The sequence below is a fragment of the Phasianus colchicus genome, chromosome 3 (assembly GCF_987193195.1).
Source record: "Phasianus colchicus chromosome 3, bPhaCol1.hap1.1, whole genome shotgun sequence".
Taxonomy (NCBI): Eukaryota; Metazoa; Chordata; class Aves; order Galliformes; family Phasianidae; genus Phasianus; species Phasianus colchicus.
The window spans coordinates 81511888-81538335 of record NC_143438.1 but is presented as its reverse complement, the minus strand read 5'-3'; the positions used below and the strand labels follow the sequence as shown (position 1 = coordinate 81538335).

The window sequence follows — 26448 nt, the reverse complement described above, 5'->3', positions numbered from 1 at the left end:
GATAAGAACTGTTTAAGTGGTATCAAACCACCTACTGATAAGTGAGACTCTGAATCTTTCATGAATGCTGCAGCCCTTCCAACAAAGTTCAGTATATCACAAAACTGTTCTGTGTGAGGGCTGAGGATGCTCAGATCTCTCTTGATCTGCCTCTCCACAGCACATCTGCTCATACTGGTGGGCCAGGATAAAATGCAATTTTTCCCTCCAACTTACACATTAGAGGGTGATATATGAAGATTGGCTGAGGCCCCTGGTTGTGCTCAGCCCAGAGCAGAGGAGCTGAGGGGAGGCCTGATGGCGGCTGCAGCTCCTCACAGGGAGCGGAGGGCAGCGCTGAGCTCTGCTCTGTGTGACAGCGACAGGGCCCGAGGGAACGGCATGGAGCTGTGCCAGGGGAGGGCAAATGGGGGTCAGGGACAGGGTCTGCACCACAGGGTGGTGGGCATGGAACGGGATGCACAGGGCAGTGGGCACGGCCCGAGCTGCTGGAGTTGTAGGAGCACCTGGGCAATGCTCTCAGATGTGTGGTCTGAATTTTGGATGGTTCTGTGTGGAGCCAGGAGTTGAACTCAATGATCTTTATGGGTCCCTTCCAACTTGGAATATTCTATGATTCTACGGTTCTTTAGCATCTTCGTTTTGGCAATTTGTTGGGAAAAGGGGGAAGGGTGATCAACTGAGGGAAATGGAGAAGCAAAACAAAACCTTGCTTCAGCTTTTGCTCTCATCCTATCACGTGCCAGTGTATGGCTGTAAATACAGTTCTATGGATACATAATTGCTAGTTTGGAGTTGCAGAGAGAACCATCTTGTCTGTAGTGACCAAAACCCAAAAGCTTACTTCCAAATTGGATGTTACCTCCTGCTCTGCTCCCTCCGGGGGGCAACTGCAGAGTAGTCCTGACAAGCCTCTGCTCATTCTTATTTGTAGCAGTGATGCCTTAATGGGTGGCAAATCTCCTTGAAGTGACAGTTTTCAAGCATACAAAGACAGTTACTTTATTTTCTCTTGAAGCATTTATCAGATGACATTAGATGAGGAATGCATTTATAAAAACTCGTCTTTTTCTGACAAACTGATGCACAAGAGAAAAGATTAAATTAATTGAAAAACGTTTATTATTAATAGGTCATTTAGCTCTAGCCTCAAGCAAACCGCCTCCTTATCGACATGGAAAGATGCTTGGAGTTCAGCTCTACCTCTTCTCTCAGCGGCAGCCCCGTGAGAGCACCACAAAGGAAGGAAGATTAACCTTCCAAAATACAAAAGGATGAAAGGTTGGTGGAAATCCTTCAGTTCCATTTAGGTCAGGCTGCAACTCTGTCCAATTAGACAATTGGAGCGCATTTGTGCTTTGTCCCCACGTCTTGTGCACCCTTGTTGCAGAAACAGAAGTGAAGGATAACATTTTTCTTTCAGCTCTAAAGACAGATATAACAATATTCAATTTAGAGAAAGGATACTGAATTTTGAAATTTTATTTCTTTTCTAGAATCTGCTCCTTTTTTTCTTTGCTCTCAATTGCTTCTGACCATTCAGACAGGATCAAATTCAGAACCTCATTTTTGCTTAGCTAAATCTTGTTTTCTTTTGATAACAACTTTCAAATCCAGGCAAAGGTAACTCAGAAGATGCCATTAAGATTGTTGGACATATTTTCTTGATGACCTTGGACTCCATTTCTGATATATATAGTGTTTGTGCAGCAGGGACAAGAAGTGCAGGGCTCCTCTCTGAGTCTTTCACATTTTGAAAATATTTCTCCTCACAGCAGAAAGCACCTCTCTCTCAGATATTTACAAAGCACCTGTCACCATGGGAACAAAATTAAACATCAGAAAAGCAAGGGGAAAAAAAGACATTTTCTGCTCTTCTGTACACTTCTAAATTAAAAATGGGACTGAGTAGAGCACCAGCTCCAAACTTCAATCCTGGTTTGAGTTCAGGAATACATTTGAGAAAGTAATCGTAGAATCATAGAATCATTTGGTGGAAGGGACTATTAAAGGTCATCTAGTCCAACTCCCCTGCAATGAACAGGGACATCTACAGCTTGATCAGGTGTCTCAGAGCCCTGCCCTTCCTGACTTTGAATGTCTCCATGACTGTACCTCCACTTTGACCACGTCCTACTCTACTCAGTGTCCTTCTGATAAAAAGCATGGTAAAATCCTAGTCCTTGGAGTCAATACAAAAGCTAAATAGGATTTAAATCTGGGATTTTTATTTTATTTTATTTTAATGAAACTGGATCAAGATGCAAGATGCTCTCCAACAGTCAAACTGGAAGTAAATATTTCATGATTTTCATATCTCCAAATAGAACAGTAGGTCAGAAGACTGGGATCACAGTGGCAGCAGACAGGATTTTCTAGCCCAGACTTAAGGGTGAATTCTGAGGAATCTGAAGTCTCAAGGACAGACTGACATTGGCTCTGGCTGTACCTATCAGACTGGCCCAACTCTGTATCCCATAGAGAGAGATGGAAAAGGTGTCTTCTATTTTGTTCTCACCCAGGCACCCAACACCGACATTGCTGCTTGCTTAATAATGCCCTCAAACCATTCTGTTCCTCTGAATAATTTAAACCTACTAAAAATGTGTGTTATTTTTAAGCATAATTACAAATTGCTATTATCCTTTCAAACAAATACACAGAACTGATCCCTTTCTCAGCTTTCACTGTTATGTGTTTCAGCTATACACTTCCAGAAACATTGAGTTCTGCACCCAACAGCAACCTGTGGTATTGTGTACTGTGTTTACTCCTCCAGTACCACTTCTATGCAAAAGTGCCAGTGAGGCAGAGATTGGAAGCTGGCTGTCTAAAGGTTAATAGACATTACTGGATACTATTAACACATAATTTATGGTTGAACGCATGATTTATAGTTGAACACTGTGCTGATCTCATCAGGAACATTTCCTGAGTGAGGATTACCCCCCCAGAAATTCACCCATGGAATTACTGAAGAGACCTTGAGTGGGTTAGTCAATGCAGTAAACTTTGCATCTGGATCTGCAGCAGTGTTGAAGTTCTCTCTTCTTCTCAGCCAGTGTTGAACTGCGTGTATCCTTTTTCAAAAATAACTCTAATGGGAGATATTTTGCAGTTTCTTGGAAGAAGAATGTTGTTGCACAAAACGGCTGCATTGCAACATTGCTTCTCACTGTCACTCAACTTCCCATGACATTGCACAAAAATCCATGTCAACACAGACATACCTTAGAAATCCAGCCAAGCACAATGTGAGTCATCTTCAGCTTCAGCTGGCTGACTTGGGAAGAATTTGCAGGTGTGTGTTTGTTTGGATTAAAAGACTATATCAAGTGCAAACAGAATATTTCATTCCTGCTCCTCGCTCCCATATGCACATTTTATTTGTCACTCTTGTCAACAAACATTTGTAAACTAAAAATAATGTGTTAAATATACATACTACACTACAATACTTTGGAAAACACTGAACCATCTCTGCCTACAGCATGAATTTTGTCTCTTGGATCCCACCCTCCTTTGGTAGACAGCAGTTCTTGCTTCACCAGTTGAAAATAAAGACCCACCTCTCTTCTCTTGTCCCTCCTTAACATAATATTACTTGCACAGTTAACATTCAAAGAAGAGCAACGGATTCTGTAAGCCCAAATATTTTGTAGACAGTTTTGGGAAGCCTGGTTTGAATCACTTTTCGGGGCAAATTTTTGAGACCTCATTTTTTACCAATGGAAGGTGCATGCAAGCAAACTGCAGCATAACTGAGCCTCTCAGGTTAAACAAACTTGTTGATTCCAAAGCAGTCTTTCTGTGCCACATTACCTGAATAGCTCAGATTTCAGGAATAATTGTCTCATTAAGTACATAGAATGCAAGCTGTAAACTGCATTTTTTCATCTCAAGAATAAACTATTCCCAAACAGCTACTGAATAGTGAGTGAGAATAAAGTCCAGCACACTTATTTTTCATTATTTTAGGGCAATACATAAGCATATCTAATCATTACCATCCTGGGAGCAAGGCCAAGGTCAGCTCCTTTGCATTGCTTCCAAAGGCCATCTACAAAGGAATACGACAGTCATCCAGCATCACCTAACACTGCATGCAAATATTTTAATGAGAATCAAATCTGATTATTCATAAAGTCTTCCTGGTGATCTTCCACAGGCACAATTGAGATAGGCAAAAAGAGAGGTGGAGAGGCAAAGAAGGAAAAGAGCCTGTGGAAAACAAGGGAAAATGAAGGAGGAAAAGAAGATAAAACTATATGGATGCTAACCTAGAATTAAAAATAGGATAAATAAGTAAAAATTGAAGTCAGAAAAAAAAAAGAACTGTACAAATGCAGAATGGAAAAATTGTAAATTAAGTAATAAGAGATGATAGTTATTATAAACAGCTGTCTTCTGTTTAGAACAGATGCCAAGAATCTCTTCTGATATTGTCTAACCTCAATTTAATTGTACTTTAAGCTTTCAACAAGGTGTCCCAACTGGAAATAGAATGCATAATTATTTTCATTTTTCTTAATTAAAGCAAAATGTCATTCCATTTGTATTCTGCTTTCTATTAACAATTGAATAAAAGGTAACTGAAATGATTGGACTTTTTGTCCTTGATTACATCCTCCTTTCTCTCTAGGATAATTTGTTCTAGGTGGTTTAAGTGTTTTATTAATTAGGGACCCCGATGTAGAAACACACAGGATCCTCATTAGCAGAGCAATATGAGAATTCAGGAATTTAGTGGGGATTTGCCTGAAATGGACACAGCTGGCAAGAGCTTCACTGTCTGTAACAGAAGTGCCACACCTTTAATAAATGAGTAGTGTTGGCAATTGCAGGAGTCATACAGTGATGGATCATTTTGCTCTGAGGCCCTTGTTCCACCTATGCAATTTTCTTAATTATTCTGATAAGCCATTACTACTTTCTCTCCTATTCCTGCTTGTCAAAAAGTGTCATTCAGCTCTGACAGGGTTAGATCATGCATTAAGACACAGGCAGATGGATGGACATGCTCAGATCTCCTTTCATGGTGCCTATGAAAACTGTACCCTGCTTCCACTTTGTGACTGTCAATAGCTGGCTGGCTCAGTAGTAATAGCAACATGAGATATTGTCACTTGCTTATTTTCTCAAAGGAAAGAGTTTTGTTTGTTTGTTTTTCTTTAGACTTTCCACTAGTTTTTTTGAAACTTCTTTGGTGGGACATGTTAATTTGGGGTAACATTAATGGAATCTTGATTACAGTCATACAACTGCTATTAAAGATGAGCTTTTTTTAAAGGCATATAAAACAGAGGCTAATTTTTAAGGCCTCTTAAAGCCATACAGAAATGCTAGCATAGTTTCCTGTTTCCTATAATTGCCAAACCCTAAGGCTGGAATGAGGCTCATGAATACATCAGAGGGTGTGCACACTGCAAAGGCACAGAGTGATCTGACTCCGACAAGTGCAGTTAATGAAAGCAACATGTAGCTTCAGGGATGGTTACATGCCACTTTTCATGCAGGCTTTATTGTACAAGAACCTGTACACCAAAAGCCAGGCTTGTGTTGTTGACTCCATTGGCCACAGAGATACTACAGTTAATGAATAGGAAGTTAATAACCTTCCAACTTTTTGAGACGCTTTGGATTGTGGATGACATGTTGGAGAATTCTGGAGGAGAAAGCTCAGAAAATCTTTTTGAAACTCAGACACTAGAGCATTATTTCCAAAAATCATTTCTTGCAGGAGAAGATGAATAATTTAAAAATGACGATTTGCAATGCAGACAGCTCACATAGCTCCACAGAAAAGAAGAAAAAATTACGAATGAAAGGAACAAAATTCTACTACTGTGGGATTAATGGAAAGCACCAAGGAAACATTAACAATGCCTGCAAGACTATATTAAATAATATAGTGCAGCAAAATATATTGGGGAGGAGGGGGGAAAGCAAAGAGGATTGAAGATTAGTTTTGACTTGTAGTATTCATAGCCAGAGAAAATAGGTATTATTTTTTGGGTGACAAAGATAGACAACACAGGATTCTTGTGGACATCCAGTAATGCTATTTAATAAAGTAATCTCAATCTTGCTCCACTCGTAGACAAAATAATCTCCAGTAATACCAATATGTAGCTGAAAAATAATGAACAAACTAACAATAGAATAACTTAAAATTCACCCTACACCTCCCCACACACACTCCAGCATCCTAATCTCCAAGGACTGAAAAAGTTTTGGTTTGTTACTCAAGCTCCAGCAGGAAGACCAGTGCCAGAGAGCAAACAGTTTAACCAACAAGCCTGGTTCACAGGGAAGCATCAGAGAGAGAATATCTAGGATACAGCTTCTTGGATGACTGTAATTATTCTCATTTTATTTTGTTTTGTTTTCTTAAAGAATCTGGAGTTGAAAATTGATTCTTGGCCAAAAACATTTACTCTATTCCTTTCTTTTTTTCTTTCTACAGAGTCACCATTTTCAATTGAAGAGAAATATTTGTTTTGTTGAGCTCTAATTATATGAAAAAAAATGCTTTAGATGAATGAAGGATCGATATTGATACCGTTGTAGGAATACAGTAAAGTTGCAAGTGTCCATATCATGAGTCATCTTTAGTAATTCTAGTCATTCTGGATGATACAATTAGGCTAAAGCTCATCTGGAGATAAGCAGTTCCAACCTGTGTGCAATTCTTGTGCTTCCAGAGATAAATATTGTCCTTCCCTTTCCCCTTGAGGAACAAAATCCTGGAAGGTAGTTGAAATGCCGGGAAGTGTAAGGTGTTGTGCTGCTGGGTGAGTGGATGTGGTGCACAGTTATGTACTGTTCACTTTGTTGGGTGCTTAAATCACAATTTTCCTTAGAAAACTTCATTACCTAAGGTCATGCAACGTGAGAACAGGGCTAAATGCTTTTACTGCATAAGAATTTGCCATCAACATGCAGATAATAATGAGAAGGGTTCAGGACAGTTACTGGTAGGTCAGTACTCAGTATCATAAAAGCTAAAGATAAAGGTCATCCTCAGATTTGCTTAGAGCTGCTTGAATATGAATTGAAATGACTACTCCATATGAAACCATTTGTTACAGGGGACAGTTACAGACCTTAAAAATATATTAAAAAAAAAAAAAGTGAGAACACATAATTACAGTTTACAGAACATCTCTGGAAATTCTGAAAGAAAATGCATGATATCTTAAAGTAAAGAAACCCTTAGATTATGGCATTTTATGCCAGACAGAAAGAAATATCTATATTAAAGCCTGAGAAAATGAGGACTTCTTAATAAGCAATCAGTGCTTGATCTCCTTTTGTCGTTTATGCTACTAAATAGTATTGAAGTACTTAAAATTAGAGACTGACAATGTAGATATGACAGTCTAAAAGAGATGAGCAGGAGAGCTCTGTAAAGTTAGTAAATTTCAACTGTAACGAAATAAGGGTACAATACTATGGTTAAACAAGAATGTCTTAGGGAAAATAACTGTTGTAAAGGAGCCACTTCAAGTATAATATAAGAGACTCCTAATAAAAATTCAGCTTTTGAGAGCAATTTAGTCATATGAAACAACAAGAGAAATAAGCAATAGTGAAAATTTTATATTATTATGTAATTCTTGAACTTCCCAACATTAATTGATTGGAAACTACTAGCAGAAAGGAATAGTGATCTAGACTTTGTTTCAGTACATGAAAAGTTTTTGCAGAAAAAATAACAGTAACGATGGACACGTTGATTTCTTAATTAAATTGCAATTTGTAATTGTGCTAGAATAACAGCATTCCCTCACCACATCCTCTTCTCTAAATTGGAGATACATGGATATAAAATGTGAACTATTTGGTGGATAAGGAATTGTTTGGATGGCCACAGCCAGAAGGTTGCGGCCAATGCGTCCAGGTGAAGGTTGGTCACAAGCTGTGTCTTCTCAGGGACACAGCTTGGGACCAGAGCTCTTCACCATCTTTATCAATGACATAGACAGTGGGATCAAATGCATCCTCAGCAAATTTGCTGGTGACACTCAGCTGAGTAGTGCAGCTGATACAATAGAAGGAGTGGATGTCATCCAGAGGGACCTGGGCAGGTCCTGCAGGAACAGCTCTGAGGAAACTGTTAATGTTATCTGGAAATTTACAAATGCAGGACCTATCTTCAGAGGAAGAGGAAGCCAACTTGACTTTGAGCTTCTGAAAACTGCATAACAGGTTTTGAAGGAATACATAAGCAGAAGCAGGGAGGTAGTAGAAAGCAGACTAAATTGCAGTACGGTTATCAAACAGAGATCATGTCAGACTAATCTAATACATTTTTTTCAGAAATTCATGAGTTCCTGCACAAAGGTAATGGAGCAGATATAACTTTAATTGATTATAGCTGAGCATTTGTTACAGTACTTTATAGGAAAATTTTATTTAAGTTGAAGATATTAGGAATTAATGTGAAGTGGATAAAGAGCTGTTAAAGGGAAAATCTGCCCTATGTCATATTTAAAAGTGTTGCTAGGAAGCCAGATGTTACAGCCTCAATGATTAGTACTGGGGACTTTGCTGCTAATATACTAAGTGGCAAAGGAGGTAGAACCAAATTATTTCCTAATGAAATTTGTCATGAAGCTGAGAATATAATCAACATCAAGAAAGTAGAGGGTAATCACAAGAACAACAGTTTGCACACGATACTAAAATACTTTGTAACATCACGTTTTGTTCTGCTCGAATATGTTCAAGAAAATAATGAACACAGACTGGAATAAGAATACAGAAAACTTTGGGAAATGGAATATCAGTTTTGTGAAGAAAATGAAAGGATCGTAGTTTATGAAGATTCAGATGGGATTTACAGTTCCTTATATTCAGGTACAATTTTAAAAAATGGAAAAGAACCGCTTCGGTGAAATGGTAATAGTGACCAAAGATCAAAACTTATAAATGAGTATTATAACTTATAATGAGTATTTATTAGATTAGAGCTTTAGAAAAAAACAGGAATATTTTTTCCCCCAAAAAAGTCATGAAATTCAGATTCTGAGCTTATTTTAAGATGGAACTTTGTAAGTTCAGGGAACTGAAGTTTGTCAAACAAAAATGCCTCAGGGTGGAAAATAAAACTAGTGATACCAGTCTTTGGTAGTTGGTATTTTGGGATCTCCAAGAAGCTACAAATGATGAAATGCTGTTTGTTTGTATCATATTCATATTGTATTTTTGTATGATATAAATGATGCTATATATATTTAGTTTTATACTATATTTGAGAATTATTCTTAGTAGGAGTAAGGAAATTGTTTGTTTCCCTGAAAAATATAATTTAACTTCTGAGGTGGAATCAGTGAGAAAGGAGAACATTTCATATTTTTACAAAACTTTGGAGGTTGCCCAACCTAAGAGAATATAAGAATAAGATACCGGTGGTTCTGGTGTCATTATGTTCATGAGTGATTGATAGTTATATCCTGATCCCATCCTCATGGTAGAACAATGCAGTGGGCATGGCCCCGAGCTGCTGGAGTTGAAAGAGCTTTTGGACAATGCCCTCCAACACTGAATGTGAATTTTGGATGGTCCTGTGTGGAGCCAGGAGTTGGACTCAGTGATCTTTGTGGGTACCTTCCAATTCAGCATATTTGTATTTCTATGATTCTTCACAATTTCAAAGCTGTTGCATAGTTTCTCCATTTGGAGGTAACAGAACTGAGCAACCCCTCTCAGTCTTTATAATTCTTTGTTTCTTTGTCCCCCATTTCTGTCATACTGATGTTCAGTCAGAAGCAAGGGGAACGGGTGGGTGGGTTGGCTGTCATCTCAGAAATTGCTCCAGTTGTGTTCCTGAAATACCTTTTCTTTTTACATAATTGTTCAAGAGCCATTTGACAATTAGAGCTTCTAAAAGACATTGTAAGAAAGACATTCAATACTTGTCCTAAGCTGAGAACAGATCCCACAAAGCCCAAGCAGCTAATGAGGGAGGATCCACACTCTTGATTCCTCAGATAACTGCCAAAGGCATCAGAGGCATCATGTAATAACTGCATATGGTCATCTACCTTAGAAAGAGTCCCATTTACTTCTATAGACAGCACAAGTAAATGTATAGATATCTTTGGTACATGTTTTGGGGGATGAGAAAGACTAATAATAAGACTGGATGGGTTCTTTTTAGGAGAAACATAACTGTGTAGAAGCACTGAAGACTGTAGGAATGCTATTAAAGAATACACCCTAAAGCTGTAGTAGCTCCTGATCTCAGAAAAATCGGATATGAGAAAGAAGGAAGCTCAAATACTGCATTTGAACACACTCCTACCAGAACATGGAGGAGAAAAAAAAGCCTCGTGCTATCATGCTTTTGTATCCTGAAAAGCTAATTATATTTTAATACAAAAGATTTTTCTTGATGGATGGACTTCAACTTTTTTATGCTATGAAGATACATAAAGAATAGCAAGAAATTATAATTGTGCATTTTAAGAAGGTATTATAGAAGTACTTGTGACACTTTCCATTCTGTATTTTTGGATTGACTCCAGTTGTTCTCTGTCCCCAAGCTTATAATTATCAATGCTCTTAGTGTGAACCCCACAGTCATATGCCAGACAGGTGCTATGAGATGGGTACCAGTTAGGATAGTTGCATGCCAAGCTGTTTCACAGCTTTAATTACTACTGTGGGCTATATCCTTGCAGATACTCGATGGTATGATTAATGAGAGAAACAGTACTAGAAAGGTTAAAAAAGCTGGTCACAGTGCTCAGAGAATTATTATTGAGGTGGACAACTGAAGGGACAGATGTCCCAGTCCTACTTATCTTAGAAATAGCTAATATATTTTGGCAATATTTCAGGATCAACCAGCTGGACAAAATTCAGTATCTTTGCCCTCCTGTAATATTTTATACTCATAAATATTTCTTCCAGTAAATGAATGTTTGGTTTTGAATGGTCTTACAAGAACTTGCTCTATAGTACAGTTCTACTCACAGTAGAAGGTGGTGAGCTGGTTCCTTAGCAGTCCTTGCATTTTTAGCTGGAGAATTCAGGAGCATGGAGCTTCTCTGAATCTTATATTCCTTTCATCACCACGAGGTCTTATGCTCTGTCAATCCTATGCTCACGTAAATCCATAAACCTAAAGGGGGAGATTTACAGGAGTCTGTGAAAGCAACTTTGCAATATTTGCCTGGTTCTGTATCTTATTAGCTTCTGCAGGCAATGGGCCAGCCCAGCTTATAGTTACTGCAGTATTAAAAGAAATAACGGTCTTAATAATATACTGAAATATATTCAGAGCCCTATGGTGCAAAATATATTAGATTATTTCAAAGACAGGACAACCTGAATCTCTGGAGAAAGGCAAACGTAATTAAAATTATTTCTACTCCAAAAATTCACTTCTCATTACAAATGTTGCCACAGAGTATTCCCACTGCAATTTTTATTCAGAACTAGAGAAAGAGATATTAGTCTTCCTGAAAACTGTGTTATCTTGAATAACTGTGTGCATTACTTTGAGTGAAAGAAGAATGGAAATTAGATGCTAGATTGTGTTAGATTACTTTCTGTCGTCAGATTTATATGGTCTAGGTAGAAAAACATAGCATTTGCAAAGGGAGAGATAGAAGACTTCATCACATGTGACTTCAGAGTACAATTATATGGTATTAAATGCACTTATTAAACAACTGTGGAAAACACTGTGTAGAACACAAAGAAGAATAGACCTAAGAAATGACAAGCACTAAATAAAATCCTCAGGTTACTCACCTAACAGAGAGTATCTTATTATGGGGCACCAAGGCTATCAGCAGCAGGTTATCTCATCTCACTTATCTTTATTTTCTTAATTTAAATGCTCAGGGAAAACGAGAGTGAATTAACTAGATTCACATGGATTGTGAATCCAAAACAGATGGTTTTCTCTGAGTTATAACAAAGGAGGTAGTCTACTGAAGAAGAAATGTGTTCATGCCTTTTACTTGGGCAGGATATTCAGACAGTAGGTAGAAGCACCACTTGAAAAAGCAGTTTTACAAACACCTGGGTTTGCTCCTCAACCATATATGGAATATTCTTCCTTGGAGTGACATGAATGAGATCATGATTCCTCTAAAAAGAGACTAGAAAAAAGGGATGTTGAAACAGCAGGGAAAAGCTACAGGGCAATAATTACAGAACAGTTGATATAACCATAATTGAAATAGTTAAAAATACTTTGCCTGTGGGAAACCTGAACAGGCTTGAGATAGACAGATGGCTGTCTTTAAAAAACAAAACAGAAAAAGCAATTCTGTCATTTCTAGATAAGGCCAACATGCTTAGATTTTTGGTGCATAACTGAAACAGTGAAGTGTATCCAAACATGCTAAAAATACCATGTATTGATGCAGAGTGATGCCATACAGCTTCTGGATAACAGTTTATCAAGGGACTGGAGACAGTCCAGTGGTAAACATAAATATAGACTCTATCAAAATGAATTCCAGAGGTCAAAGAGTGGATTTATATTTCCTGTTCCTTTGTCAATCTTGTCCAGTCAATCATACCTGCTATCAAATTCTGCAGCCCAATGTGCATTTTTTGACCTTTGCTATTTCTTCACTAAGCAATATAGGTAAGCATTTGATTCATTCTCCTATATAAATATTCAAGGAAATGTATAGAAATGTGTCCTTTTCTCCTTCTCCTTCTTCCTCTCAGAAGCAAGGTGAAAGGATGTTCCATCACAGAAATCATAGACCCACAAAATAGTTTAAATTGGCAGGAACCTCTGGGTCCATCAAGCAGGGACAATCAGAGGAGGGGGCCCAAGGCCATGTTTCCCCTTGCAAGAGGATCAAAGCCTATCCTACCTCATGTTTTGCTGCAGTTTTCTAATAGCTGCCATTGGCCACAACTAAAATCTACAGCAAGATAACTCCTGGGCAGAGAAGTAGGACTGTTTTCTCCCAGCTGCCCTCCCCTCAATTTCTTGGTGTCAAATGCTTTCTGTCTCACAATTACTATAGCCATGTTATACTGGTGAATTTATACATCTTGAACAAGCTCTTGAAAGATTTACTTTCACTCAAGATGCAAAAGAGCACTGCTGCAAATCTTAAATCCAACTGAAATGTTCTCCAGAGTTTGTGAAAAACTTGAATTCCTGAATGAAAAGTACATTCTAACAATTGGTAAGTCTTTCATCAGAGAAAAAGACCCACTTTTCTTATGCGCTCAGTTGAAATGCAAGGAAGACTCCATCCTCTTTTGCTCATGATAAACATCGTGCTGCATTTCTGTTGTTACAGCATCTGCTGACAGCCACCTGACAGTGATTGTTTGCATGTAGGTTTGACTATGAGTGTGGGCTTCAGTACCATCAAATGTTAATGATGTGCAGAGTCCAGGCTCATTTATTATGAAAGTCACTGGTATGACACTCTTCTGTCATACCAGTGACTTTCATAATAAATGAGCCTGGACTCTGCCTTAAGCAGTCACTGCATGTGCTGTGCAGTGAAGGGATCTGAGGGCACAGAGGACTAGTGGAAAAGTGAGCATAATTTTAGGGGAAGGAGTAGGGACTGGAAAATGTCTAAATAACAATTTAATATCTGTGGTATTGTTACCATTGACAATTTTTCTGCATAAGGCACTCAATATGCTTTCATTCTTCTTTTTTTTCTGTAATGCTCTCATCTGGACCACTAATGATTCTTGGATTAATCTATTAAGATTTCAATCATAAAAATGATACATTCGAGTCTTTACATATAAGGTGTGTTTCCTCTTTGTCCGTAGACAAGATTTGGAATCTTGTGATTCCAAATGATTGCATTTGGAATCACATTGATTGCCCCTTTGGGGCAATCTTCTCAGAAACGTTGTCCATGTTTCTCAACAATTAGTCCAAAATCCAGTGTTACTTGGATGATATTTTATTTATTCAATTATTTTAGTTTATTTTCATTTTACTACTGTATTTTATTCAGAAAGAATACAGAAGCACAAACAATAGAGGCTCATCGCATCATATTGCATCAACTCAGCAAGACAGAAGCTGAACTTTACCAGGTATTACTTCATATTGAGTCATCTTTTTCTTGGGAACATAAGTTTTTCAGCAGGACTGGAATCTAACCTTGATATAACAAAGAAATAGCTCCCAGGTATCAAAAGTTTAGCACTGCTAGAAAAATGACAGTGTTTGTTTCATACATTTATTGCTTGCAAGTTGTTAAAGAAACTTTATCCTTGTCTCTCCTTGAGGTGTAGATAAGCATCACTTCAGAGAATCTCATGCCTGCCCTGGGCACACCTTGCAGAAACCTGCTCTTAAACAGTGAAATTCTTGATCATAGACTGCCCAACACCTGCCTTACTTCATGTTGTGCTGTTGCAGCTTTGATTCCTGATGCCTCAGACTATGAAGTTAGAGCTGTGCTTGCCTAAGCCCTTTGGCATAATAGTAAGGCCACTACATTTGAGGCAAGAATACTTAATAAAACCAAGAGAAAGTATTTCACTGTTGAAACATTTTTGTACATGAGTAGAAAATCTACCCTTTAAACCATAGATGCAAACAGCATACAGATTATTTTGCTACCAAAGGGTTGTGAACAATGAAAGTATTCAAATGGGAAAAGATAAAATGCCTAATAGGCAGCCAGATTGTTTGAACTTACATGCATAAATTCAGATCTTACTGACATAAATCTACAGAAATCTAAAGATAACAGTGATCAATAAGCTATCTTCTCAGCCTGATGACATGGTTTGGCACAGCAGAGCTGAAGGACGGACCCATCAGCTCACACACCACTTATGTGCTGCTGTGCTCTTCTCCTGATGGAGGAAAATGGCCAGAAATTGCACTTATGTCTCAAGTTGCACCTGCTACTATAGCTCATGTTTCTTTCATCTGTTTTCAGCCAAGAAGAAAACTTGAGAGAATCAATATCAGCACAAGAAATACCATTTGCTACCATAGAATTGAGGACAACTTCCTTTGGGAGAAAAGTAGGGACATCTGTGGCAGCTTACCTTCAGGCAAACCAGAGAACCTTAAAATGTTAGCAGAATTTTGAAATAACCTCTTAACAGAAGGAAAGTGGGAAAATCTTCACTTGTGATTCTCTATGAAGTCCTTAATGGCATAACAGTAAGAGTCATGTAAAGATATGTGTTGCCAAACACTGCTGAAAGGCCCATTCAGCCCTCAGTCAGTCAGACTCCTTGCTTCTGACAGGGGCTGAATTCACCACTGGCCAGTAGGCCACCACAAAGCAGTACTGAGAACTGATCTGGAGGCTTTAATTAAAGGCACATCCTTGTGCAGGCTATCAGCAAAAGGCTAAACTCGATTTTCTGGAAGGTATCAAGTATTTTCTTGTCTGTGAGATTTGTATGACTTTTCTTATAAAATACTGTCATGTACTGCTTTGTATTTTTGTTATAGTGATATTAGATAAGAAAAGGTAGAATTGTAAAATACACTGGCAAGCGACCTCAGTGCTGTGGTAGGTAGGCAGCTTGCATCTAAATTCTGCAACTAATGTGTATCCAGCTCTAAAGGCTAGCTCTCCATTAGGCAGAGGCGAAGTACAGAATAAAGGACTAAGAACTTACACTCAGAAGACATAAGAATTCACTCAGAGCACTAGCAGCAGTGGAGCTGTTAGAGCACAAAGGAAAAATGCAGCAGTCTTAAGAGAGAAACTGAAGGAAGCAGATGGCAATTAAGTGTCAGTAAGTTCTCATTAAAAGTGGATGGATTCCAGACTCAATTAGAAAAAAAAACTCTTTGAAAAAATCTTTTGAGCAGTAGAGAGGAAAAAGAAGCATTAAAACCCTTACAAGGCCATTGTGTATTACAAAATCTTTCTTTTCACTGCTGTTTGGGAAAAGGGTGAAAAAGTCATATTTGGAATCTGTATTCTGTCACATAACTGAGATTTCTGATCCTACTGGCTTGCAAAACAGCTGTGTTCAAACTCATAGAGAAAAGAGAATAGAAATGGAAAAATAAAAGCGTAACTAGAAGATCATGCTTTGTTTTCTTCCTGTGTATTAAAAATAATGAACTCATTACAACTTATATTCTCAAAAATAAACTGCAGTAGGAACTTAGAAGAACACACAACTTTCTTATATGCAAGACAACAGTGAAAGAATACATTTTCCTATTGTCTTGGAAAAATGATGCTATGAAAGGCCCAGGGCATGGTTGCTTACTGCACTCAGCAGTCATACCAGTGATGCCACCAGCTCAAGCTACAGTTCCTTGAGCTGAGTGGGCTGAACAAGGAGCAATCCCATAACTGACCTCTGTTCACTTCTGTCTTGTCTCCTAGTGCTTTAATCAGGGTGGGTCAAAGCCATGCCCACAGTCACCAGGATCTCCAGCAGGTTCTGGCAGTGCACAGCCCTGCTGAATGCATCCCAAGGCTTTGGCACTGAGGATGAGCACAGCTACAGCCAGCCAGTGGCGCAGACTGGCGAGAAGGCAGAACCTCCCACAGCAGGTCGAGGAGAAGTGGGCTGAGCCAGTCCCTGGGCTCTGTTATTCCTGGCAGGCCTTTCCATGCAGCTGAGACAACAAACGGGAAATACACAACTGCTGAGAGGAGCCTTTGTCCCAGGGCCCAAGGGGACAGTCATGGGAGCTCCTGCTACTCTGAAGGAAGCCAGCCTGTGATGGGAACATCCACCACGAGGGCTGCCAGAGATGTCACTGAGCATCAGTAGCTGTGCTCAACTCAGTTCCTATAGGAAACAAGGTTCAGAGATAGAGGCACCCAAATGTTGATGGATGTGCGTTATTTAAGCAAGTACTGCATTCAGCAATTACTTAAATGCTGGCCTTTTGTGATACCTGAGATGCAGTAGGACATCCTCCCTGGAGGTGTTTAAGGCCAGGTTGGATGGAGCCCTGGGCAATCTGATCTAGTATCTGATGGGGCTGGCAATTAAAACACAGGGCTCTAGGAAACCATCAGCTTTCTGGAGCAGCAGTTATGAGCCCAAGGGAAACCTCTGAGCATCTCAAGAGGCACCAGATACTTGTGGTTAGACAGCTGAAACTGATGCTGGAACATTTTTACAAAAGAGTGAGTTTTGGAGTTGCCTTGAAATATTGGATAAGAAAGCAAACTATCAAGAGGTTGTGGGAAGTTTCACTGTCCTGCAGATGGAAATGAAAGAACTTCATATTGTCTCACTAAAATTCCTCCATCTGACTAACTATTAATCCTGCACAGAAGAAACCTTCTACCTCTGTCCCTCGATAGATCATGTTCAGCTCCATTTAATAGTGGGGCAGAGGGAAGCAGGCTTCTTCAGCTCAGAATAACCTCTGTGAGCTGTGCTTGTTGCATCTGATGCTGGGTAATGGTAGAAAGGTGCACTTCCTCTTCTAGCAACCAGCACTGCTTATATCCTGATCCCCTCCCATGCAGCTGTAGTGATTGAGCTGTGCGCATAGCTATGTGCTGCTCCCCACATTGGTATTTTTCTTCTTAGGTTAGGCAGAGAAGTATCACAGGCCATTTTTTTAGTTATTTACATGCTCTCAGCAGTCTGTTACCTACAGAATCACAGAATCACAGAATTGCCAGGGTTGGAAGGGACCTCAAGGATCACAAATCTCCAACCCCCCTGCCACATGCAGGGCCACCAACCTCCACATTTAATACTACACCAGGCTGCCCAGGGACCCATCCAATCTGGCCTTGAACACCTCCAGGGATGGGGCATCCACAACCTCTCTGGGCAGCCTGTTCCAGCACCTCACCACTCTCTCTGTAAAGAACTTCCCCCTGACATCCAACCTAAATCTTCCCTCCCTCAACTTAAAACCATTTCCCCTCATCCTGCAGTTATCTACCCTTTCAAAGAGTTGATTCCCCTCCTGTTTGTAGGCTCCCTTTAGGTATTGAAATGCTGCAGTGAGTCACCCCGCAGCCTTTTTTTCTCCAGGCTGAACAAGCCCAGTTCCCTCAGCCTGTCTTCACAGGGGAGGTGCTCCAGTCCTCTGATCATCTTCGTAAGGTTACCTACCTTTGGTCCTGACAGCAAGGCACTCCTGCAGTCACTTTAGCCAATGCAAAGACAGATTGCTGTTGTCCTGAGCCATGGGTCAACTGAACCATGCAGCCAGATCCTTCCTGTACTTCCAAAGCAACCTAATGCAAAATAGCTATTCACTTTACTTTTCTAGAATGAGAAAGTAGAAATTGAGGACTTAGCATTTCTAGAGCTCATGTCAATCAGCAACAATTACTTGAATTTAATATACCTGAATGACTTACTTGAGTGATAGGACAAGGGGGATGGTTTCAAACTGAGACAGTGGAGGTTCAGGTTAGATATTAGGAGGAAGTTTTTCACCCAGAGGGTGGTGAAGCCCTGGAACAGGTTGCCCAAGGAGGTTGTGGATGCCCCATCCCTGGAGGCATTCAAGGCCAGGCTGGATGTGGCTCTGGTGGTTGGTGACCCTGCACACAGCAGGGGGGTTGAAACTAGATGATCATTGTGGTCCTTTTCAACTCAGGCCATTCTATGATTCTGTGACTTCAGTTGTGTTTAGTTTGGTTGTAGTGAGCACTGGCACTCAAGGAAACACCACTCCAATTTTGGAGTGATTTGATTAGCAGTGCTGAGTGATTAGATTAGCAGAGTAGCTGAACAGAGCTGTTGATTACTTCTCATTCCAGCTGATGTATCCTCAGTACACAAGCAGCTCAAACCGTGAGTTTGTATAGATAAACCTGCACATGCTTATATCCCACTGTTTATTTGTAATTTACAATCTTGCCTCTTGTCAGCACTTCTGGTCCCTCAGCTCGCTTAGTGGTCTGTACTGGCTGTAAGCTCTGGTGTTAGCCTGCACTGGCGATCATCATATGTTACAGAAAATGTCAGGAAGAGAAAGTGTTGCTTCTTTGTCATAACTCCAGAAAATATATATTTCAGATTTTCTGGGTAATGCTCTTTCTGGAGTGCTGTTTCTTGCACAAATACTATAGTATTGTGATGCTGTTGCAAGTAGGAATAGTTTTCACTGTCTCCTAGTCTTCCTGAGTTCCACATAGTGGCAAAACTTCCTAGGAGATAACCCTCATTTAAAGGATCTGTAGATGCAGGTGCCCACTTGCTGTTTGTGAGCAGTTCTGTTGTAGGACAAATGAAAAATAAAGCAAGTAGATGGTGAGAGTAGAATTTCTCTTTATAAACACAGTCCTCTCTGCATTACACATTTAAGTCACCTGGGCTACAGCTGTTGTCAGGACAGAAGATGATAAGCACGTCCTGTGAATGCTGCTTTTTCTCTGCTCGACGACTTCCAGGAAATGTGGCGTTACTGAGTTCGTGAAGCTTGATAAAGTTCAGCAAGATGGATTCTACCCTTCCTGCTCTCTGCCAAGAGGAAGCAGACCTATGCTGCTGTTCCTCTGCCAAGAAATAGCAGACATTATGTTTGCCCATATGGAGCACCGCTCTGAATTCTTGTGCTTGGAATACAAGTGGAAATCTCTTGTTACTAAAAAGCAAAACAAAGCAACTTGCTCAGAAGCCAGTAAAAGGCTTTTAAGAATGTGAAATAAGCATTCTTTTCTGGATGCCAGGGACAATTTCACGTTCTATTGGATCACTGAATGCTTCTTTGCTTCTCTGGGTAATAAAAGCAAGCAAAGTACAAAGGGGAAAATAAAGTAACACTGCATGAATGATCTTAAAGTGTAACACTGACGAGTAAAAGTAACCCAAGAAATGGAATGGGGCTGTAATGCTTTGCATTGCTGACAACAGTTGATATTTGCATAGTAACAGTGTTAAAATCCTTCTAAATTGGACCTTCGCCTCCTCTGCGCTGGGAATTTCACTATGTGAGGTGTGAGGCAATACAACTCATGGCCCTAATATCCCACTGAGTTTCTGAGTCACCTTATTGCTCTGAAATAAAAGCACTTTGGAAAACACAAGCCATCTGTGATGTTAAACACAATTATCTGATTTGCCTTAATAAATGCTCACAAATCACCACCAACTACTTGATTTTTTTCAATGCTGTACTGAGCCATTCATGAGCAGGTAAAGGTCATCATGCTAATATGTTATCAGCTCTCATCATTATCAAGTTATTATTATCTGCAATAACACAACTGCTTCCATCTAAATCCTGCACAAGAAAGAGTTATAAAGAAAGAGGTCATTTTTGTTTTAGCTCTTACCTTCAGAAGAACACATAGATTATGTTACTGCAAAGAAGTCTATGCAATATTGGTTATTACTTATAGTTTCATTCTGCTGGCACTGACATAGGTGACAAATGTTAGTGTTTTTAAACGTCAGCTCAAAGCTCTGTGTTCCACATTCCCCATGGCAAGTCTTCCATATATTGCGAAATTCCCATTTTAATCTTTTTTTTGTCATTGTCCAGTAATTTGGCCCAAGTGTGATTGGGCCACAGTGACTCTTGCAATGAAATATTCTGAACACAAGTCTGGTTGCACCATGCTCAGTAAACTCCAATGTGCATGCACAGATTACGCTCAAGACGGGCTATGTACACTGGTACATGGTCCCATATTGCACAGGTTCATGTATATATTTCTCTGAGGAGATCTAGAAAAGCTATAATAATGCTGCCTAAAGTTTCCTCAGATATTATTTCCACCTGAGCCAAAAGCTACCAATATGAATTCAAAATCTATTTTGCATAACTGTAAACGTCTCTAGCTGCCTATTAGGAAGAATGTATGTGTGCGTTACTGATCCAGAGCTCATTGAGGCTCCACAAAAGAAATGTCAGTGCACACAAAATCAGTGTGTTGGAGAATGACATGCCAGACCCTGTCACTTCAGTCCCTCTAAAGGTGATGGAGCAACGAATACCAGAAAACATTTCCAACTGTAGATAGGATGGGAATGCCTTTGGGATGGAATCCATGGTCAAAACCAATTTACAGAGGGGAAATCATGCCTGACTAACCTGATAGTCTACAATTGAAAGACCAATGTAATGGACAAGGGGAGGGCAGTGGGTATTATTTATCTTGAATTTGGCAAGGCTTTTAACACTGTGTCCCATAACACCTTTTCAGAAAAAAACTGATGAAGTACAGGCTAGATGAGAAGATGATGACCTAGACTGAAAACTGGTTGATATGATGGGCTTAAAGGGTTGTGATTGGTGACACAAAGTCTATTTAAAAGCCAGTCTTCAGTGGTAAACCCCAGCAGACAACAATGGGGCATTACTGTTGAGTTATCAGTGGCCACAAATTGATATACAGGAAATTCCAAGTACACTTAAGAAACCTTGAAGAGTGATTGAACAGTAGTAACGTAAGTTGCCCAGAAAGGATGTAAAGTCTCCACCCATGGAGGTATTCAAACCTGATTGGACACAATCCAGAGCAGCCTGCTGTAGCTGCCCCTGCTCTGAGCAGCGGCTTTTAGAACTCCAGAGCTGCCTTCCAGCAGCACCACTTCCATGCCTCTGTGACTGTGGGTTACTGAGAGCACTGAGTTGGTTCTGCCCACACCAAGTTGCAGTTCCGCAAATAATAGCAGAAAGCATTGTTGTTTAAACAAGATATCCAACTGTATTGACTCAGACTGCTGAGCAGTCACATGGCCCAGCTACAAGAGACTGTTTCACAGAAATGTCTACCTCTGCCTATATACACAATATCTATTAGGTCTGGCTCTTTCATTTTCTTAAGAATTCTTAAGCATTATCTCTCAGTAACTTACATTTCCCAATGGAGAGCCATGAGAGCAGTTTGTTCTACTTTTCTATGAGGAAAAGGGACCCAGGCATTTTTTCAAGTAACAGTATGTCTCAATCATTCATCTCACATCTCCAGTACTGAAACTGCCAAGCTCTGCATTGGTCTTTGGAGCACTGGAGCATTACTTTGCCTTTTCTCTGACGGGGAAAGCTAAGGATTCAATACAGTTTTCTAGTCCTTAAGCACCTAGTATAGGAACCTTCTCCCATTCCTGACACATTCTGAACTTTCTTTGCACCAGCTGCTATTTATGCATAGTGAAGAAAAGGAATCATGGCCCATGTGTGATTTTCTCTTGAGCCCTGAAGTACAGCAAGTGATAGAGCTCAGAAGATAGAAGGAGATTTCAATATATGCATACAAATCCTCTTTGTACTTTGTCATTCTTACCCAGAATGTTTGTTTTATCATCGTTACTTGTCTTAAGCCATTTTGTATCTTCTCTTGAAAATACAGGCACAAGAGATTTATATAGATCTTTGTGGAGATCATACTCTCAGTCCAACGAGATCATTAGTAATAACGGGTGCCTCATTGAAAAGGAAGATAAGTTTATGAACATCCAGCTGTACATCCCCCATATGCAAACATTACTCTCCTCAACTCCTCATCACTTGCACCACTGCTGACCCCCTGTACATGCAGTCAAACTCTCATCTGCTTCAGTCAAAATGAACTGAGTTGGCCACAGTCTTTTTTAAAAGCTGTAGATGTTGACATAGCTCCTTTCAGCCAAGAAGATTAGAAAGCTGTGAATGCCCAGAGAGGAAAGAGAGTTCTAAGAGAACATGACTGAGAGGATATTTACCTGACACAGGTAAAATTAAATTGATTTATAATATGATGCACCTCTAAAAGCCCATAGGTTCTTCAAGCCACCAGAAGAAACTACACTCCACTTGCTAGCACAAGGATTTGGGCAACCATACAGTGAATAACAAAAGGTAACTGATAGAGGTAACACTCACCAGTCTTTTTCCACATTAGTTTTCAAGTAGAAAGAAAGGCTGTTCCAGTCAAAAGTTAGCAGCAGAGGGTGGGAAGGTAAATCACTGCTTTTCACAGCATTGCTAGATCAGAGGGATTCCAATGCTGGTAAGAATACAGGATAACTCAGAGTGGATGCTGTGATGCTGCTCAAAGATGGAGGTACTTGGTGTCTGACTAGAGGTTCTTGATTTTCAGATCTTTGTTGAATTGTACGCATGTGTTCAGGCACCCAAAAGAGTTAATCACACTTGAGTCACACCTATATGGCAGAACTCCCTCACTACCAAGGTCATTAGATGAAGATGACTGAGAATTTGACTGTTTTGCATAAATTACTTCACAGCACAAAGGGATGCTTAAGTCTTAAGGACTGTACTTTCTGTAAGATGAAGTGGGAAAATAAAGGAAAACTGATGATGGATGGCAGTGATGCATACAAGTTCAATGATTTCATTAGCTCTCTTCTTCAAGTAGAGCTGCAATGTTGATGAATGCACTTTCATTTAACATTAGCTGGTTTTAGTCCTATCTAGACATAATGTGAATGGCTATGGAGCATTTGCTTATTTCATCTGGAGACCTAGAGAAAAATTTGGACTTTTGCTATGTCTGTTTTAAGGAAGGTTCCTATACTTTTAAGAGAAAGTTTAGAAGAAATATGTCTGGAGGGAGTCAAGGTAAAAAGGGAAGCAAGGAAGTGTGATTAGAAAGCTCTTTCTGAGCTGAGAAAGCTGGTCGTTTTCTACTCTATAATTTAGTAGGATGTTTTTAGAAAGTTAGCTAGCTCTCACTGATGTTTTTGAAGGCTACGCTCAAAACAGATTGTACTTCACCGTATATTAATTGAATCAATTTACAGCCTCTTTTCACTAATGAGTGACATACATTAAATTACAATTTGCCTAGTCTTGACCAGAATTGTAGATGTTTCTGATGCTTTTAGATATTGTTAAATACTAGGTTTCACTAGCTATCATGTAACATTAAGTTTCAAAAACTATACCTTTCAACATCTGTCATGCCCTATTTGCTGTCTAGTCATAGCCATAATTTTGCTGTTCTTCATCAGGCACAAAGCTGTAATTAAAAATTACAGGGCTTTTAAAGGGCTTAGTAAAGCTGTACTCACTGGAGATGTCCTCAGGGCCCATAGCTGAAATGCAGTCAGAAATTCAGCATACTAAAGGAAGCAGACTACAGCTCTCCCAGTCCACACCACCTGAACTCTGAGCCTTGATTTATTCATAGTATGGCTTCTAACTCATTCTAACCAAGAAAGCAATGCTTCCCATATATGTTAGAATCATAGAATCCTTAGAGTTGGAAGGGACCGTCAAAGGCCAACTAGTCTGACTGTCCTGCAATGAACAGGGAAATGCACAGCTAGATCAGGTTGCTCAGGGCCTGATCCAGCCTTGTCTTGAAAGACTCCAGGGACAGAGCATCCACCACATCACTAGGCAACTTGTTCCAGTGCCTCACTGGAAAAAGACTTTTTCCACCTCATCGTAAAAGACCACCCTCACTGTAAAAGTCTTTTTCCTTATATCCAACCTAAATCTATCCTCTTTGAGCTAGATGCCATTTCTCTTTGTTCTATCTTCATAGATCCTGCTAAAGACTCTGTCCCCTTCTTTCCTGTAGCTCCCCTTCGGATACTGAAAGGCTGCTCTCAGGTCACCTCAGAGCTTTCTCTTGTCCAGGCTGAACAGCCCCAGCTCTCTCAGCCTGTCCTCGTGGTAGAGGTGTTCCATCCCATGGATCATTTTTGTGGCCTTCCTCTGAACATGCTCCTACAGGTCTGTGCCTGTCCTGTACTGAGGACTCCACATCTGGATGCAGTTCTTCAGGTGAGGTCTCACCAGAGCAGAGCAGAGGGACAGGATCACCTCCCTTGCCCTGCTGGCCGTACTTCTTTTGATGCAGCCCAGGATACAGTTGGCTTTCTGGGCTGTGAGGGCACATTGCTGATTCGTGTCCAGCTTTCTATTAACAGGTACCCCCAGATCTTTTTCAACAGAGTTGTGTTCAGTGCTTTCATCCCTCAGCTTGTATTGGTAATAGGGGTTGCCTTGACCTAGGTGAAAGACCTTGCACTTGGATTTGTTGAACCTTATGACATGCACCTGTGACCTCTGCTCAAGCCTGCGTAGGTCCCTCTGGATGGCATCCCATCCCTCAGGTATGTCAACCTCACCTCTCAGCTTGGTGTCACCAGCAAACTTGCTGAGGACGCACTCAACCCCACTGTCAGTGTTGTTGATGAAGACAGTAAAGAGCGTTAGTCCCAGCACTGACCCTGGGGGAACATCACTCATGACTGATCTCCATCCAGACATGGAGCCATTGACCACCACTCTCTGGACTCGATCCTGCAGCCAGCTCTTCGTTCACTGAACAATCCACCCATCAAATCCATATCTTTCCAATTTGGAGAGAAGGATGTTGTGGGGTACTATGCCAAAGGCCTTACTGAAGTTGAGATAGATAGATAATATCAGTGGCTCTTCCCTTGTCCACTGATGAGTGACACCATCCTGGAAGGCCACTAGGTTGGTCAAACAGTGAAGCCACGCTGATTAGCCAGATAATCACACTAACTTCCCTCCAAATATTGTCATGATTAAATGAAAAAATAATGATTAATAGAATACATTAGCTTAACAAAAAATGTCACCAAAATCACAAAACATTGTACAGTGAAAAAAAAAAAATGCTGAAGGTTGTGTGTAACATATTTGTACACTATGAAACTCAAGAACAGCCTGTTGTCCTGCAGAAAGTAGAGGAGCAACAACCCATTTCACACATAGCTGGGATTAGGTGTGTGATTGTGTTGCGCATGGGAATCTGCATATCCTCTTAATTATTGCTGATAATGCATTGTGACTATGCATACCACTTTGCAGATACGTGAAAGTCGAGGCTGCTGCTCCAGGCAGTGTGTATCTTGACTCATACACAACACAAAGGTTAATAGTTCAACTGCATATGAGAGCAAAGAACAAGCCAGTTCTTCAAGGCAATGTCTTGGAATTTTGTTTCGCAAAACTAACCTGCCTTGAATAATGCTCATTCATTGCTAACAAATCAAAAGAACATGTGAAAATGTTGTCATGTCCTATCTGTATATGGTATGCCTTTGTACACTTGGTTCCTTGGCTATTGTCCTCCTGGTTTTATTAATGACTTTTGTGGGTGAAGGACACCCATGGCTCTTTCCATGTAGAGAGGGAAGGGGAAGGGGAAGTGGAAGGGGAAGGGGAAGGATTTTTGAGGGAGAAATATCTTCAAAAGATTTTCAATATTTCAAAACTAAAACAAGATAGAAATGCAGAGCTGTTTTTCAGACAGCAAAACATCTCAGGGCAGACCACAAAGATGGTAGCAAGATCTTTGAGCAGTGCAAGGCTCAGTTACCGCGCTGCTAATCTCCCCCACTTTTTGAGCTTTTGGGCAACCTGTCAGCGTGGGACAGGATGAAGGGACGGTAGGGAGAGCAGCGCGATGCAGGGCAGCACCTCGCACCTTCAGACTGGGCACCTGCCAGGCCAAAGCAGCACCGCGCTCCCGGTGCCTCGCCCTCGCTCGGGACGGAGGCGCACGACGCCCCTCAAAGGCCTCAAAGGCCTCTTCGCCCTCGGGCCGAGCGGCACCTGAGCCGTGCGTCCGCCGCGCC

General features: G+C 40.3%; 1 long non-coding RNA gene and 1 pseudogene across 1 annotated transcript; both read right to left on the bottom strand.

The window, feature by feature from the left end:
- Positions 1-910: 910 nt before the first annotated feature.
- LOC149918707 (uncharacterized) lies at positions 911-26394 on the bottom strand. Its single transcript, XR_016465302.1, has 3 exons — positions 26298-26394; positions 10984-11131; positions 911-1811 (listed from the first exon to the last, which is right to left on the bottom strand). It is a non-coding gene; the product is annotated as an uncharacterized LOC149918707 (long non-coding RNA).
- On the bottom strand, positions 23884-25070 carry LOC149918708 (uncharacterized; annotated as a pseudogene).
- Positions 26395-26448: the final 54 nt, after the last annotated feature.